Genomic DNA, 19,235 nt, shown 5'->3' with positions numbered 1-19,235 from the left:
TGTCATCTGACTTTTCAGCAGAAATTTTGCAGTCCAAAAGGGAGTTGCACGATATATTTAAAGTAATAAAAGGAAAAACTACAACCAAGAATATCTACCCAGCAAGGCTATCATTCAGATTTGAAGGAGAGATAAAGAGTTTTACAGACAGCAAAAGCTAAAAGAGTCCAGCACTACCAAACTAGCTTTACAAGAAAAGTTAAAAGTACTTCTCTAAGTGGAAAAGATCATAACTAGAAATATAAAAATTATGAAATAAAAAATCTCATTAGTAAAAGCAAATATGCAGTAAAGGTAGTGGATCAACCACGTACAAATCTAGTAGGAAGGTTAAAGACAAAAGTAGTAAAATCATCTGTATCCACAGTAAGTAGTTAAGGTATTAAAAAAATAAAAATATGTAAAATATGATGTCAAAAACATTAAACATGTGGGGGGCAAAAAAATTCAGGGTTGTTAGAATGTGTTTGAACTTAAGTGATCATCAACTTAAGTTTGATCATCATCATCATCAAAATAATCACGTATATATATAGACTGCTATATATCAACCTCATAGTAACTACAAATCAAAAATCTGTAACAGATTCACACACACAAAAGAGAAAGAAATCCAAACACAGCATTAAAGATAGTCATCAAATAACAAGGCAAGACACCAAAAGAAGACAGGAGCAGAAAAGAACTACAAAAACAACCCCAAAACAATTAACAAGATGATAACAAGTTCATACCTATCTATAATTATTATAAATGTAAATGGACTAAATGCTCCAGTCAAAAGACATAGAGTGGGGGCTTCCCTGGTGGCGCAGTGGTTGGGAGTCTGCCTGCCAATGCGGGGGACACGGGTTCGTGCCCCGATCCGGGAAGATCCCACGTGCCGCGGAGCGGCTGGGCCTGTGAGCCATGGCCGCTGAGCCTGCGCGTCCGGAGCCTGTGCCCCGCAACGGGAAAGGCAAAAAAAGTAAAAGGCCGGGAAACAAAAAAAAAAAAAAAAAAAAAAGAAAAGACATAGAGTGGCTGAATGTATTAAAAAAACAAACAAACAAAAAACAAGACCCACATATATGCTGCTTTCAAGTGTAAACACACACACAGGCTAAAACTGAGGGGAAACAAAAGGAAAGGAAAGCTTGAGTAGCAATACTTACATCAGATGAAACTGATTTTAAAACAAAGAGTATAAGTGTAACACGAGACAAAGAAAAACATTACATAATGATAAAGAGATCTATCCAACAAGAAGATATAACAATTATGAATGTAAATGAACCCCACATAGGAGCACCTAAATACATACAGCAAATATTAACAAATATAAAGGGAAAAATTGAGAGTAATCTAATAATAGTAGGGGACTTTACTACTCCACTTACCTCAATGGACAGACCATCCAGACAGAAAATCAATAAGGAAACACTGGCCTTAAATGACCCATTAGACCAGATGGACTTCATAGATATATATAGAACATTCTATCCAAAATCAGTGAGACAGACATTCTTTCCAAGTGCACAGGGCATATTCACCAGGATAGATCACGGCCTAGACCACAAAACAAGTCTCAGTAAATGTAAGGAGACTGAAATAATATGAAACAACTCTTCTGACCACAAAGATATGAGACTAGAAATCACTACAAGAAAATGCAAAAACAAAAAAACAACAAAAAAATGTGGAGGCTAAACAATACACTGCTAAACAACAAATAGGTCACTAAATAAATCAAAGAAGAGATTAAGTAATGCCTGGAGACAAATGAAAATGAAAATACAACAGTCTAAAATCTATGGAATGCAACAAAAGCAGTTCTAAGAGGGAAGTTTATAGTGACACAAGCCTACTTTGGGAAATAAGAAAAATCTCAAACACACAACCTAGGCTTACACTTAAACCAGTAAAAAAACAAACAAAAAAATAGAAAAGGCCAAAAAACTAAGAGTTGGTTCTTTAAAAAGATACAAACATTGATAAACCTTTACCCAGACTGATCAAGAAAAAGAGAGGACCCAAATTAATAAAATCAGAATTTAAAAGAAGTTACCACAGCCTGCCATGTCCTGCCCACTGCCTGCTGCAAACAGTGGAGTGTTACTCTGTGGCAGGAGAGGGAGATGCCATGTCCTGAGACCTGCAAGAGTCCTTAGGATGGACTGACTGCCAAGTGAGGGTTCTTGGCTTCACGATGCAGGAAAGAATCCAAGAGCTGGCCAAAGAAAAGTGAAGGTACCATTTTAAGCACTAAGATGTCATTTGATCTTCATAAAATCAACTTTGAGATCTCCTTTTGTGAAATGTCAGTTCAAGTCATTTGACCCATTTTTTCCATCTCACCACATTTGGAAAAGCAGAGCTCTGGAGACTCTCTCTTGTGAGAGCACCAGAATCACAACTAACTGCTGAACAATCAACAACAGGAAGACACTGGAATTCACCAAAAAACATACCCCACATCCAAAGACAAAGGAGAAGCCACAATGAGATGGTAGGAGGGAGTCAATCACAATAAAATCAAATCCCATAACCGCTGGGTGGCTAACTCACAAACTGGAGAACAATTATACCACAGAAGTCCACCCACTGGAGTGAAGGTTCTGAGTCCCACTTCAGGCTTCCCAACCTGGGGGTCCGGCAACAGGAGGAGGAATTCCGACAGAATAAGACTTTGAAGGCTAGTGGGATTTGATTGCAGGACTTCAACAGGACTGGGGGAAACAGAGACTCCACTCTTGGAGGGCACACACAAAGTAGTGTGTTTATCAGGACTCAGGGGGAAGGAGCAGTGACCCCATAGGAGACTGAACCAGACCTACCACCTAGTGTTGGAGGGTCTCCTGCAGAGGTGGGGGGTGGCTGTGGCTCACTGCAGGGACAAGGACACTGGCAGCAGAAGCTCTGGGAAGTATCCTTGCCATGAGCCCTCCCAGAATTTGCCATTAGCTCCACCAAAGAGCCTGTAGCTCCAGTGCTGAGTCACCTCAGGCCAAACAACCAACAGGGAGGGAACTCAGCCCCACCTATCAGCAGACAAGCAGATTAAAGTTTAACTGAGCTCTACCCACCAGAGCAACTTCCAGCTCTACCCACCACCAGTCCCTCCAATCAGGAAGCTTGCACAAGCCTCTTAGATAGCCTCATCCAGCAGAGGGCAGACAGCAGAATCAAGAAGAACTACAATACTGCAGCCTGTGGAATGAAAACCACATTCACAGAAAGACAGACAAAATAAAAAGGCAGAGGACTACGTACCAGATGAAGGAACAAGATAAAACCCCAGAAAAACAACTAAATCAAGTGGAGATAGGCAACTTTCAAGAAAAAGAATTCAGAATACTGACAGTGAAGATGATCCAGGACCTCGGAAAAACAATGAGGGAAAGATCAAGAAGATGCAAGAAATGTTTAAGAAAAACCAAGAAGAATTAAAGAACAAACACCTCAAAGAATTAAAGAACAAACAAAAAGAGATGAACAATACAATAACTGAAATGAAAAATACACTAGAAGGAATCAATAGAATAACTGAGGCACTCCATAAGTGACCCGGAGCACAGAATGGTGGAATTCACTGCTGTGGAACAGAATAAAGAAAAAAGGATGAAAAGAAATGAAGACAGCCTAAGAGACCTCTGGGATAACATTAAATGCACCAACATTTGCATTATAGGTGTCCCAGAAGGAGAAGACAGAGAGAGAAATGACCCGAGAAAATTTTGAAGAGATTATAGTTGAAAACTTCCCTAACATGGGAAAGGAAAGAGCCACCCAACTCCAGGAATCACAGAGAGTCCCAGGCAGGATAAACCCAAGGAGAAACACACCAAGACACATAGTAATCCAATTGACAAAAATTAAAGACAAAGAAAAATTATTAAAAGCAGCAAAGGAAAAAATGACAAATAACATACAAGGGAACTCCCATAAGGTTAACAGCTGATTTCTCAGCAGAAACTCTACAAGCCAGATGGAAGTGGCACAATATATTTAAAGTGATGAAAGGGAAGAAACTACAGCCAAGATTACTCCACCCAGCAATGGTCTCATTCAGATTTGACGGAGAAATCAAAACTTTAAAGATAAGCAAAAGCTAAGAGAATTCAGCACAATCAAACCAGCTCTGCAACAAATGCTAAAGGAACTTCTCTAAGCAGGAGACACAAGAGAAGAAAAGGACCTACAAAAACAAACCCAAAACAATAGAGAAAATGGTAATAGGAGCATACATATTGATAATTACCTTAAATGTGAATGGATTAAATACCCCAACCAAAAGATACAGGCTTGCTGAATGGATACAAAAACAAGACCCATATATATGCTATCTACAAGAAACCCTCTTCAGACCTAGGACACATACAGACTGAAAGTGAGGGGATAGAAAAAGATATTCCATGCAAATGGAAATCAAAAGAAAGCTCAAGTAGCAATACTCATATCAGATAAAATAGATTTTAAAATAAAGAATGTTACAAGAGACAAGGAAGGACACTACATAATGATCAAGGGATCAATCCAAGAAGAGGATATAACAATTATAAATATATATGCATCCAACATATGAGCACCTCAATACATAAGGCAAATGCTACCAGTTATAAAAGAGGAAATCAATGGTAACACAGTAATAATGGGGGACTTTAACACCTCACTTACACCAATGGACAGATCATCCAGACAGTAATTTAATAAGGAAACACAAGCTTTAAATGACACAAGAGACCAGATAGATTTAATTGATATTTATAGGACATTCCATCTGAAAACACCAGATTACACTTAATTCTCAAGTGCACACAGAACATTCTCCAGGATAGATCACATCTTGGGTCACAGATCAAGCCTCAGTAAATTTCAGAAAACTGAAATCATATCAAGCATCTTTTATGACCACAACGCTATGAGATTAGAAATAATTCACAGGGAAAAAATGTAAAAAACACAAACACATGGAGGCTAAACATACATTACTAAATTACTAAGAGACCATTGAAGGAAATCAAAAAATACCTAGAGACAAATGACAATGGAAACATGACGATCCAAAACTATGGGATGCAGCAAAAGGAGTTCTAAAAGGGAAGTTTATAGCAATACAATCCTACCTCAAGAAACAAGAAAAATCTCAAATAAACAATCTAACCTTACACCTAAAGGAACTAGAGAAAGAAAAATAAACAAAACACAAAGTTAGTAGAAAGAAAGAAATCATAAAGATCAGAGCACAAGTAAATGAAATAGAAACAAACAATAGCAAAGATCAATAAAACTAAAAGCTGGTTCTTTGAGAAAATAAACAAAACTGATAAACCTTTAGCCAGACTCATGAAGAAAAAGAGGGAGAGGACTCAAATCAATAAAATTAGAAATGAAAATGGAGAAGTCACAATGGACACTGCAGAAATACAAAGCACCATAAGAGACTACTACAACTCTATGCCAATAAAATGGACAACCTGGAAGAAATGGACAAATTCTTAGAAAGGTATAACCTTCCAAGACTGAACCAGGAAGAAATAGAAAATATGAAGAGACAAATCACAAGTAATGAACTTGAAACTGTGATTAAAAATCTTCTAACAAACAAGAGTCCAGGACTAGATGGCTTCACAGGTGAATTCTAACAAACATTTAGAGAAGAGCTAACACCCATCATTCTCAAACTCTTCCAAAAAATTTCAGAGGAAGGAACACTCCCAATCTCATTTTATAAGAACATCATCACCCTTATACCAACACCAGACAAAGATACTACAGAAAGAGAAGATTACAGACCAATATCCCTGATGAATATAGATGCAAAAATCCTCAACAAAATACTAGCAAACAGAATCCAACAACACATTAAAAGATTCATACACCATGATCAAGTGAGATTTATCCCAGGGATGCAAGGATTCTTCAGTATACACAAATCAATCAATGTGATACACCATATTAATAAATTGAAGAATAAAAACCAAAAGATCATCTCAATAGATGCAGGAAAAGCTTTTGACAAAATTCAACACCCATTTATGATAAAAACTCTCCAGAAAGTGGGCATAGAGGGAACCTACCTTAACATAATAAATACCCACGGCAAACATCATTCTCAATGGCGAAAAACTGGAAGCATTTCCTCTAAGATCAGGAACAAGACAAGGATGTCTACTCTCACTACTATTATTCAACATAGTTTTGGAAGTCCTAGCCATGGCAATCAGAGAAGAAAAAGAAATAAAAGGAATACAAATTGGAAAAGAAGAAGTAAAACTGTCACTATTAACAGATGACATGACACTATACATAGACAATCCTAAAGATGCCACCAGAAAACTACTAGAGCTAATCAATGAATTTGGTAAAGTTGCAGGATACAGAATTAATGCACAGAAATCTCTTCCATTCCTATACACTAACAATGAAAGACCAGAAACAGAAATTAAGAAAACAATCCCATTCACCATTGCAACAAAAAGAATAATATACCTAGGAATAAACCTACCTAAGGAAGTAAAAGAACTGTACTCTGAAAACTATAAGACACCGATGAAAGAAATCAAAGATGACACAAACAGATGGAGAGACATACCATGTTCTTGGATTGGAAGAATAAATATTGTGAGAATGACTATGCTCCCCAAAGCAATCTACAGATTCAATGCAATCCCTATCAAATTACCAGTGGCATTTTTTACAGAACTAGAACAAAAAAATCTTAAAATTTGTATGGAGACACAAAAGACCCCAAAGCCAAAGCAATGTTGAGGGGAAAAAATGGAGCTGGAAGAATAAGCCTCCCTGACATCAGACTATACTACAAAGCTACAGTAATCAAGACAATATGCTACAGGCACAAAAACAGAAATAAAAATCAATGGAATAGGATAGAAAGCCCAGAGATAAACCCACACACCTATGGTCAACTAAACTATGACAAAGGAAGCAAGGATATACAATGGAGAAAAGACAGTCTCTTCAATAAGTGGTACTGGGAAAACTGGACAACTACATGTAAAAGAATGAAATTAGAACACTCTGTAACAACATACTCAAAAATAAACTCAAAATGGATTAAAGACCTAAATGTAAGACCGGACACTATAAAACTCTTAGATGAAAACATAGGAAGAACACTCTTTGACATAAATCACAGCAAGATCTTTTTTGACTCACCTCCTAGGGTAATGGAAATAAAAACAAAAATAAACAAATGGGACCTAATGAAACTTAAAAGCTTTTGCACAGCAAAGGAAACTATACAAAGATGAAAAGACAGCCCTCAGAATGGGATAAAACATTTGCAAACAAATCAACAGACAAAGGATTAATCTCCAAAATATATAAACAGCTCATGCAGCTCAATATTAAAAAAAAAGCAACCCAATCAAAAAAATGGGCAGAAGACCTAAACAGACATTTCTCCAAAGACATACAGATAGCCAAAAGGCACAAGAATAGCTGCTCAACATCACTAATTATTAGAGAAATGCAAATCAAAACTATAATGAGGTATCACCTCACACCGGGTAGAATGGGCATCATCAGAAAATCTACAAACAACAAGTGCTTGAGAGGGTGTGGAGAAAAGGGAACCCTCTTGCACTGTTGGCGGGAATGTAAATTGATACAGCCACTATGGAGAACAGTATGGATGTTCCTTAAAAAACTAAAAATAGAATTATCATATGACCCAGCAATCCCACTACTGGGCCTATACCCAGAGAAAACCATAATTCAAAAAGACACATGCACCCCAATGTTCATTGCATCACTCTTTACAATTGCCAGGTCATGGAAACAACCTAAATGCCCACTGACAGATGAATGGATAAAGAAGATATGGTACATATATACAATGGAATATTACTCAGCCATAAAAAGGAACGAAAGTGGGTCATTTGTAGAGACGTAGATGGACCTAGAGACTGTCATACAGAGTGAAGTAAGTGGAAAGAGAAAAACAAATACTGTATATTAACACATATTGTGGAATGTAGAAAAATGGTACAAATGAACCGGTTTGCAAGGCAGAAATAGAGACACAAATGTAGAGAACAAACATATGGACACCAAAGGGGGAGAGAGGGGGGCGGGGGGCAGTGGTGGTGGTGGTGGGATGAATTGGGAGATTGGGATTGACATATATACACTAATATGTATAAAATAGATAACTTATAAGAACATGCTGTGTAAAAAAGAAAAAATAAATTAAAAAAAAAATAAAAGAAGTTACAGCACAGAAATACAAAGGCTCATAAGAGATTACTATGAACAATTACAAGCCATTAAAATGGATAACCTAGAGAAAAATGGATGAATTCCTAGCAACATAAAATCTCCCAAGACTGAATCAGAAAGAAATACAAGATACAAACAAATTACCAGTAATGATATTGAATCAGTAATCAAAAACTGCCAACAAACATAAGTCCAGAATGAGATGGCTCTACAGGTGAGTTTTACCAATTTTTTAAAAAATAAATTTATCTATTTTCTTTATTTCTTTATTTCTTTATTTCTTTATTTATGGCTGCATTGGGTCTTTGTTGCTGTGCACGGCCTTTCTCTAGTTGTGTCGAGCAGGGGTTACTCTTCATTGTGGTGCATGGGCTTCTTTTTGTGGTGGCTTTTTTTTTGTTGGAGCACAGGCTTTAAGGTGCGTGAGCTTCAGTAGTTGTGGCGTGTGGGCTCAGTAGTTGTGGCTCATGGGCTTTAGAGCACAGGCTCAGTAGTTGTGGCGCACGGGCTTAGTTGCTCCACAGCATGTGGGATCTTCCCGGACCAGGGTTCGAACCCATGTCCCCTGCATTGGGAGGCGAATTCTTAACCACTGTTCCACCAGGGCAGTCCGAGTTCTACCAAATATTTACAAAAGATTTCACACCTATTTTTCCAAACTATTCCAAAAAAATCGAAGAGAAAGGAACAGTTCCAAACTTATTCTATAAAGCCAGCATCACCCTGATACCAAAACCAAAGTCACCACAAAAAATAAAATTACAGCCCAATGACACTGATGAACATAGATTCAAAAATCCTAAACAAAATATTAGCAAATCGAATTCAACCATACATTGAAAGTATTACACACAATGATCAATATCCAAAAATCAGTCAATGTGATAAAGCACATTAACAAATTGAGGAATAAAAATCATATGATCACCTCAATAAATGTAGGAAAACCTTTTGACAAAATTCAATGTCCGTTTATGATAAAAACTCCCATAAAAGTTGGTATAGAGGGAATATAATATAATAAAGGCCATATTTGACAAACCTACAGCCAACATCATACTCAGTGGTGAAAAAGAAAGAATTTCCTCTAAGATCAGGCACAAGACAAGGATGCCTACTCTTGCCATTTTCATTCAACATAGTATTGGAAGTCCTAGCCACACCAATTGGACAAGAAAAAACAAACAAACAAATGAAAGGAATCCAAATTGGAAAGGAAGAATGTAGACTGTCACTGTTTGCAGGTGACATGATACTGTATATAGAAAATCCTAAACCAACTCCAAAAAACTATTAGAACTAATAAATGAATTCAGTAAAGTTACAGGATACAAAATTTACATATTCAAAAATCTGTTGCCTTTCTGTACACTAACAATGAACGGTCAGAAAGAGAAATTAAGAAAAGAATCACATTTACTATTGCATCAAAAAGAATAAAATATCTTGGGATAAACTTAACAAAGGAGTCAGAAGACCTATATTCTGAAAATTGTAAGATACTAATGAAAGAAATTATAGACAACACAAACAAATGGGAAGATATACCATGAACATGGATTGGAAGAATTAATATTGTCAAAATGACCATAATACTCAAGGCAATCTACAGATTCAGTGCAATCTCTACCAAAATGCTAATGACGTTTTTCACAGAACTAGAACAAGTAATTCTAAAATTTGTACAGAACAACAAAAGGCCTCCAGATAGACAAAACAATCTTGAGAAAGAACAAAGCTGGAGGTAATCATGCACCCTGATTTCAAACCATACAACAAAGCCACAGTAATCAAAACAGTATGATACTGGCACAAAAACAGACACATAGATGAATAGAGAGGCCAGAAATAAACCCACAGTTATATGGGTGATTAATCTATGACAAAGGAAGCAAGAATATGCAATGGGGAATAGACAGCCTCTTCAGTAAGTGGTGTTGGGAAAACTGCACAGCTACATGCAAAAGAATCAAACTGGACTACTTTCTCACATCATATAGAAAAATAAATTCAAAACAAATTAAAGTCTTAAATTTAAGATCGGAAACTATAAAACTCCTAAAGGAAAACATAGGCATTACATACTCTGACATGAATTTTAGGGATACATTTTTTTTGGATTTGTTTCCTCAGGCAAGGGACACAAAACAAATGGTACTACATCAAACTAAAACACTTTTGCACAACAAAGGAAAATATCAACAAAATGAAAAGGTCACCTACTGAATGGGACAAGATATTTGCAAACAGTGCTGTCTAGTAAGGAGTTAATATCCAAGATATAAAAGAACTCATTCAACTCAACATCAAAAAAACAAACAATTTGATTAAAAAATAAGCAGAGGACCTGATAGTCATTTTTCCAAAGAAGACAAACAGTTGGCCAACAGACATGTGAAAAAATGCTCAACATTGCTAATCATTAGGGAAATGCAAATCAAACCACAATATGATATCACCTCACACCTGTCAGAATGGGTATTATCAAAAAGACAACAAATTACAAGTGTTGGCATGGATGTTGAAAAAAGGGAACCCTTGTACGCTGTTGGTGGGAATGTAAATTGGTACATTCACTATGGAAAACAGTATATAGCTTCCTCAAAAAATTAAAAATAGAACTAACATACAATACAGCAATTCCCCTTCTGGGTATTTTTTTGAAGAAAACAAAAATACTAATTCAAAAAGATATATGCATCCCTATGTTCATTGCATTATTTTCAATAGCCAAGATATGGAAGAAATCTAAGTGCCCACTGATAGATGAATGGATAAAGAAGATGTGGTATTTATACACAATGGAATATTACTCAGACATTAAAAAAAGAATTATGCCATTCGCAACAAGATGGATGGACCTGGAGGGTATTTTGCTTAGTGGAATAAGTCAGTCAAATAAAGGCAAATACGGTATGTTATCGCTTATATGTGGAATCTAAAAAACAAAATAAATGGACCAATAACCAAAAAGAAACAGAGTCATAGGTACAGAGGACAAACAGAGGGGCTGAGGGGATGAGTGAAATAAGTGAGGGAGATTGAATGGTACAAACTTCCACTTATAAAATAAACGAGTGATGGGGCTGAAATGGGCAGTGTGGGGAATATAGTCAATTATAATACAATATTTTTGTATGGTGACAGATGGCAACTCGGCTTATCATGTTGATCATGTTGTAATGTATAGAAATACTGAATCACTATGTGTGCATCAGGAGCTAACACAGTGTCAATTATACTTCACAAAGAAAACAAACAAACAAGCCCAGAAAAAGTGATTAGATTTATAGTTACTAGGGGCAGAGGGGGAGGGGAAATTGAATGAAGATGGTCAAAGTTACAAGCTCCCAGTCATAAGACAGACAAGTACCAGGGATGCAATGTCAACATGATTAATATAATTAACACTGCTGTATGTGATATATGAAAAGTTGTCAAGAGAGTAAATCCTAAGAATTCTTATCACAAGGAAAATTTTTTTCTTTATCTTTTATTTTGTATCTATGTGAGATAATGGATGTTCACTAGACTTAACTGTGGTAATCATTTCATGATGTATGCAAGTCAAATCATTGTGCTGAACACCTTAAATGTATACAGTGTTGTATGTTAATTATATTTCAATAAAACTGGAAGAAATAAAGAACATGTGTTATATCCAATCATAGAAACTTACAATTAGAAACACCCTCAGAAGTAATTTAACATACACCTTGATGAATTACAGAGTATCTCCTTGATATTAATCTTGATCTCTAAGCCTATGGGGACAACAATAAAAACATAACTAACTGATAGAAGCCAAGAACAGTTTCCCTGAAAAAAATGACATTCAAAGCAAATTTTGAACTACACATATGAATTAGCTAGGTGAAAAAGGGGTGCACAAAATATAGGGTAAAGCCTGGGGGAGGAGAGACAGAAGCAGCTGCTGAGTTTCCACAACGAAAAGAAGGCTTGTGTGGTTGAAACAGAAAGAGTAAGGAGATGGCACAAGATGAGCTAGAAGCAGCCAGATTTTGAAGACCTTGCCAAGGATTGTGGACTTTATCCTATGAACAGAGAGAAGTTATTGACAGATTTTGTGAGGAACATAATATGAAAGCTTTCTGCTTTTTAAAAAAGTCACTTTGGACTTTTGCTCCTTGGCAAGACAAGTAACCAGTATTAGATTTACCCTTCTGCCTGAAGTAAGCATAGAAATTGCATTGTAATAACATGGATGAACCTGGAGGACATTATGCTAAGTGAAATAAGCCAGACACAGATAGACAAATATCGCATGATCTCACTTATAGAAGGAATCTAAAAAAATGTTGAACTCATAGTAATAAAGAGTAGAATGGTAGTTAGCAGGTGTTGAGGGAAAAGGGAAGATGTTTGTCAAAGGATACAAGCTTTTAGTTATAAGACAAATAAGTCCTGGAGACCTAATGTTCAGCATGGTGACTAGAGTTAATGTATTACATACTTGAAATTTGCTAATAGAGTAGTTATTTTTTTTAACATCTTTATTGGAGTATAATTGCTTTACAACAGTGTGTTAGTTTCTGCTTTATAACAAAGTGAATCAGTTATACATATACATACGTTCCCATATCTCTTCCCTCTTGCATCTCCCTCCCTCCCACCCTCCCTATCCCACCCCTCTAGGTGGTCACAGATTAGCACAGCTAATCTCCCTGTGCTATGCGGCTGCTTCCGACTAGCTATCTATTTTACATTTGGTAGTGTATATATGTCCATGCCACTCTCTCACTTTGTCACAGCTTACCCTACCCCCTCCCCAAATCCTCAAGTCCATTCTCTAGTAGCTCTATGTCTTCATTCCCATCTTACCCCTAGGGTCTTCATGACCTTTTTTTTTTTTTTCTTAGATTCCATACATATGTGTTAGCATACGGTATTTGTTTCTCTCCTTCTGACTTACTTCACTCTGTATGACAGACTCTAGGTCCATCCAACTCACTACAAATAACTCAACTTCGTTTCTTCTCAGGGCTGAGTAATATTCCATTGTATATATGTGCCACATCTTCTTTATCCATTCATCTGTTGATGGACACTTAGGTTGCTTCCATGTCCTGGCTATTGTAAATAGAGCTGCAATTAACATATTGGTACATGACTCTTTTTGAATTATGGTTTGCTCAGGGTCTAAGCCCAGTAGTGGGATTGCTGGGTCATATGGTAGTTCTACTTGTAGTTTTTTAAGGAAGCTCCATACTGTTCTCCATAGTGGCTGTATCAATTTACATTCCCACCAACAGTGCAAGAGTGTTCCCTTTTCTACACACTCTCCAGCATTTATTGTTTCTAGATTTTTTGATGATGGCCATTCTGACTGGTGTGAGATGATATCTCATTGCAGTTTTGATTTGCATTTCTCTAATGATTAATGATGTTGAGAATTCTTTCATGCATTTGTTGGCAATCTGTATATCTTCTTTGGCGAAATGTCTATTGAGGTCTTCTGCCCATTTTTGGATTGGGTTGTTTGTTTTTTTGTTACTGAGCTGCATGAGCTGCTTGTAAATTTTGGAGATTAATCCTTTGTCAGTTGCTTCATTTGCAAATATTTTCTTCCATTCTGAGGGTTCTCTTTTGGTTTTGTTTATGGTTTCCTTTGCTGTGCAGAAGCTTTTAAGTTTCATTAGGTCCCATTTGTTTATTTTTGTTTTTATTTCCATTACCCTAGGAGGTGGATCAAAAAGGATCTTGCTGTGATTTATGTCATAGAGTGTTCTGCCTATGTTTTCCTCTAAGAGTTTGATAGTTTCTGGCTTTACATTTAGGTCTTTAATCCATTTTGAGCTTATTTTTGTGTATGGTGTTAGGGAGTGTTCTAATCTCACACTTTTACATGTACCTGTCCAGTTCCCAGCACCATTTATTGAAGAGGCTGTCTTTTCTCCACTGTATATTCTGGCCTCCTTTATCAAAGATAAGGTGACCATATGTGCATGGGTTTATCTCTGGGCTTTCTATCCTGTTCCATGGATCTATATTTCTGTTTTTGTGCCAGTACCATACTGTCTTAATTACTGTAGCTTTGTAGTATAGTCCGAAGTCAGGGAGCCTGATTCCTCCAGCTCCATATTTTGTTCTCAAGATTACTTTGGCTATTAGGGGTCTTTTGTGTTTCCATACAAATTGTGAAATTATTTGTTCTAGTTCTGTGAAAAATGCCAGTGGTAGTTTGATAGGGATTGCATTGAACCTGTAGATTGCTTTCGGTAGTAGAGTCATTTTCACAATGTTGATTCTTCCAATCCAAGAACATGGTATATCTCTCCATCTGTTTGTATCATCTTTAATTTCTTTCATCAGTGTCTTATAATTTTCTGCATACAGGTCTTTTGTCTCCTTAGGTAGGTTTATTCCTAGATATTTTATTCTTATTCTTGCAATGGTAAATGGGAGTGTTTTCTTTTTTTTTGCGATACGCGGGCCTCTCACTGTTGTGGCCTCTCCCACTGCAGAGCACAGGCTCCGGACGCGCAGGCTCAGCAGCTATGGCTCACAGGCCCAGCCGCTCCGTGGCATATGGGATCCTCCCTGACCGGGGCACAAACCCGTGTCCCCTGCATCGGCAGGCGGACTCTCAACCACTGCACCACCAGGGAAGCCTGGGAGTGTTTTCTTAATTTCACTTTCAGATTTTTCATCATTAGTGTATAGGAATGCCAGAGATTTCTGTGCATTAATTTTGTATCCTGCTACTTTACCAAATTCATTGATTAGCTCTAGTAGTTTTCTGGTAGCATCTTTAGGATTCTCTATGTAGAGTATCATGTCATCTGCAAACAGTGGCAGCTTTACTTCTTCTTTTCCAATTTGGATTCCTTTTATCTTTTCCGACCACAATGCTATGAGACTAGATATCAATTACAGGAAAAGATCTGTAAAAAAGTACAAACACAGGGAGGCTAAACAATACACTACTTAATAACCAAGTGATCACTGAAGAAATCAAAGAGGAAATCAAAAAATACCTGGAAACAACTGACAATGGAGACACGGTGACCCAAAACCTATGGGATGCAGCAAAAGCAGTTCTAAGAGGGAAGTTTATAGCAATACAATCCTACCTTAAGAAACAGGAAACATCTCAAATAAACAATCTAAACTTGCACCTAAAGCAATTAGAGAAAGAAGAACAAAAAAACCCCAAAGTTAGCAGAAGGAAAGAAATCATAAAGATCAGATCAGAAATAAATGAATAAGAAATGAAGGAAACGATAGCGAAGATCAATAAAACTAAAAGCTGGTTCTTTGAGAAGATAAACAAAATTGATAAACCATTAGCCAGACTCATCAAGACAAAAAGGGAGAAGATTCAAATCAATAGAATTAGAAATGAAAAAGGAGAAGTAACCACTGACACTGCAGAAATACAGAGGATCATGAGAGATTACTACAAGCAACTCTATGCCAATAAAATGGACAACCTGGGAAGAAATGGACAAATTCTTAGAAATGCACAACCTGCTGATACTGAACCAGGAAGAAATAGAAAATATGAACAGACCAATCATAAGCACTGAAATTGAAACAGTGATTAAAAATCTTCCAACAAACAAAAGTCCAGGACCAGATGGCTTCACAGGCAAATTCTATCACACATTTAGAGAAGAGCTAACACCTATCCTTCTCAAACTCTTCCAAAATATAGCAGAGGGAGGAACACTCCCAAATTCATTCTACGAGGCCACCATCACCCTGATACCAAAACCAGACAAAAATGTCACAAAGAAGAAAACTACAGGCCAATATCACTGATAAACATAGATGCAAAAATCCTCAACAAAATACTAGCAAACAGAATCCAACAGCACAATAAAACGATCATACACCATGATCAAGTGGGGTTTATTCCAGGAATGCAAGATTTTTCAATATATGCAAATCAATCAACGTTATACACCATATTAACAAACTGAAGGAGAAAAACCACAGGATCTTCTCAATAGATGCAGAGAAAGCTTTCAACAAAATTCAACACCCATTTATGATAAAAACCCTGCAGAAAGTAGGCATAGGGGGAACTTTTCTCAACATAATAAAGGCCATATATGACAAACCCACAGCGAACATCGTCCTCAATGGTGAAAAACTGAAACCATTTCCACTAAGATCAGGAAGAAGACAAGGTTGCCCACTCTCACCACTATTATTCAACATAGTTTTGGAAGGCTTAGCCACAGCAATCAGAGAAGAAAAAGAAATAGAGTAGTTCTTAAGTGTTCTCAGCACACAAAAAAAGATACCTGTGTGAGTTAATTGATATGTTAATTAGCTTGATTGTGGTAATCATCTTTAAATGTAAGTGTTTATAAAAACATATTGTACATCTTAAGGATATTAAATTTTTGTTAATCATACTTCAGTAAAGCTGAAAAAAAGAAAACAAGAATTTTCTTATTTAAATGCCTTTAATAGATAACTGACTCCTTAAAAAAACATATTGTGAGGTTTATTTGTTTATTTATTTATTTACTTATTTTTGGCCACACCGTATGATATGCGGGATCTTTGTTCCCCGACCAGGGATTGAACCCATGCCCCGTACAGTGGAAGTGTGGAGTCTTAACCAGTGGACTGCTAGGGAAGTCCCTGTGAGGTTTATAAAATATGTAGAAGTAAAATGTAAGGCAAAAATTGTAAAAAGGCCAGAAAGGGAAAATACAACTATACTTCTATTACACCTATTATCTATTACTTCTATTAAAGATTTTTACACTATACATTAAAGAATATAATAACATTTGAAGGTACAATGTGTTAAGTTAAAGACGTATAATATAAACCCTATATCAACAACTAAAACTCTGTATCTCTTTATTGTGAATAATAAAGAGTTACAGCTAATAAGCTGACAAAGGATATAAAATGAAATAAAAATTGTATAATTGCTCTAAAAAAGTAGAAAAATAGGAAAATGGGAAGAAAGAACAGATGGGACTAACAGAAAACAAATACCCAGACCATATATTTAAATTCAAACATTCCAATGATCACATTAAATGTAAATGGTCTAAATAGTCTCATTTAAAAACTGGAGATTGTAAGGTTGGGTAAAAAGCAAGATTCAGCTATGTTAACATATAGGTTTAAAAAAAAAGGATGAAAAAACCACACCATGCTAAGACTAATCAAAAGAAAGCTGGGATGGTTATATAAATATCAAACAAAATAGATTTCAGAGCAAATATTACCAGAGTTGAAGAAGGACAAAAAATGAACAAATTCCTTGAAATACATAAACTACCAAAGCTCATTCAAGAGGAAACAGATAGGGGGCTTCTCTGGTGGTGCAGTGGTTAGGGATCTGCCTGCCAATGCAGGGGACACAGGTTCGAGCTCTGGTCTGGGAAGATCCCACACGCCACGGAGCAACTAAGCCCGTGTGCTACAACTACTGAGCCTGTGCTCTAAAGCCTGAGAGCCACAACTACTGAGCCAGCATGCCACAACTGCTGAAGCCTGTGCATCTAGAGCCTGTACTCCACAACAAGAGAAGCCACTACAATGAGAAACCCACGCACCGCAACGAAGAGTAGCCCGCTTGCCTCAACTAGAGAAAGCCCACATGCAGCAATGAAGACCCAACGCAGCCAAAAATAAATAAACAAAAATAAATTTTAAAAAAAGAAACAGATAATCTAAATAACACTATAGCTATTAAAGACATTGAATTTTTAGTTAAAAACCTCCCCACAAAGAAAACCCTAGGGTCATATAGCTTCACTGGCAAATTCTACCAAATATTTAAACAAGAAATAATACCAATTCTACGAAACTCTTCCAGAAAATTGATGAGGGAATACTTCCCAAATCATTCTGTGAGGACCACATTACTCAATACCAAAACCATAAAATTACATTATAAGAAAAGAAAACTACAGACCAATATATCTCATGCTTATATGTGCAAAGCTTCTTAACAAAATGTTATCAAATAAAATACAATAATATACAAACGGATAATACATCATAAATGGGGTTTATCCCAGGAATGTAAAATTGTTTTAATATTCAAAAACCAACCTATGTAATTCTGGGTAATAACTGACTAAGAAAGAAAAACTACATGATCATTTCAATAAATACAGAAAAAAACATTTGAGAAATACAAAATACATGCCTGGTAAAAACTCTCGTAAAACCAGAAACAGAAGGGAACTTCCTTAAACTCATAGACAAAATATATGAGAAACCTACAGTTAACATTATACTTATAGTGAAAGACTGAATACTTTCTTTCTAAAATCAGGAACAGGGAAAGGATGTTTATCTTACCACTTTTAATCAACATTGTACTGCTGGTTCTAGCCAGTGAATTAGGAAAGAAAAAGAATTTTAAAACATCTAGACTGGAAAAGAAGTATAACTCCCTTTATTCACAGACAACATGATTTCTGTGAAGTAAATCCTATGATGTGTACAAATAAGTTACTAGAATTAATAAGGAAGTTTAGCAATGTTTCAGGATATCAGATTCATATACAAAAATCAATTATATTTCTATATAGAGCAGAGCATCATTTCATGCACTTATTTGCCACTCATGTATCTTACTTAGTGAATTGTTTATTCAATTATTTCACCCATTATTAGAAGGTAAACATACACCTACAATATGACCCAGCCATTTCCGCGTCCTATGAAAATATTCCTGGTCATGCCCTAATCTCAGGAAACTGTACATGGCAATACGTAACCTTACATGGCAAAGGGGACTTGACAGGTGTGATTAAGTTAAGGCTCTTGAGATGGAGAGACAATCCTGCCTTATCCAGGTGAGCCCAATGTAATCTAAGGGTTATTTTTTATTTTATTTATTTATTTTTTTGCGGTACGCGGGCCTCTCACTGTTGTGGCCTCTCCTGTTGCGAAGCATAGGCTCCGGACGCGCAGGCTCAGTGGCCATGGCTCACGGGCCCAGCCGCTCTGCGGCATGTGGGATCTTCCCGGACCGGGGCACGAACCCATGTCCCCTACGTCGG

At 36.6% G+C, this 19,235-nt stretch overlaps 1 protein-coding gene across 9 annotated transcripts in view; it reads right to left on the bottom strand.

The window, feature by feature from the left end:
- Positions 1-19,235, bottom strand: part of ALB (albumin) — a 140,308-nt gene that overhangs the window by 101,692 nt on the left and 19,381 nt on the right. The gene's annotated exons all lie outside the window — the stretch shown is intronic.

The sequence above is a fragment of the Aethalodelphis obliquidens genome, unplaced genomic scaffold, assembly GCF_003676395.1.
Source record: "Aethalodelphis obliquidens isolate GAN/ISIS:26980383/991018 unplaced genomic scaffold, ASM367639v1 scaffold59, whole genome shotgun sequence".
Taxonomy (NCBI): Eukaryota; Metazoa; Chordata; class Mammalia; order Artiodactyla; family Delphinidae; genus Aethalodelphis; species Aethalodelphis obliquidens.
Note: the sequence above shows the minus strand (reverse complement) of the source record. Positions and strands in the feature narration are given on the sequence as shown.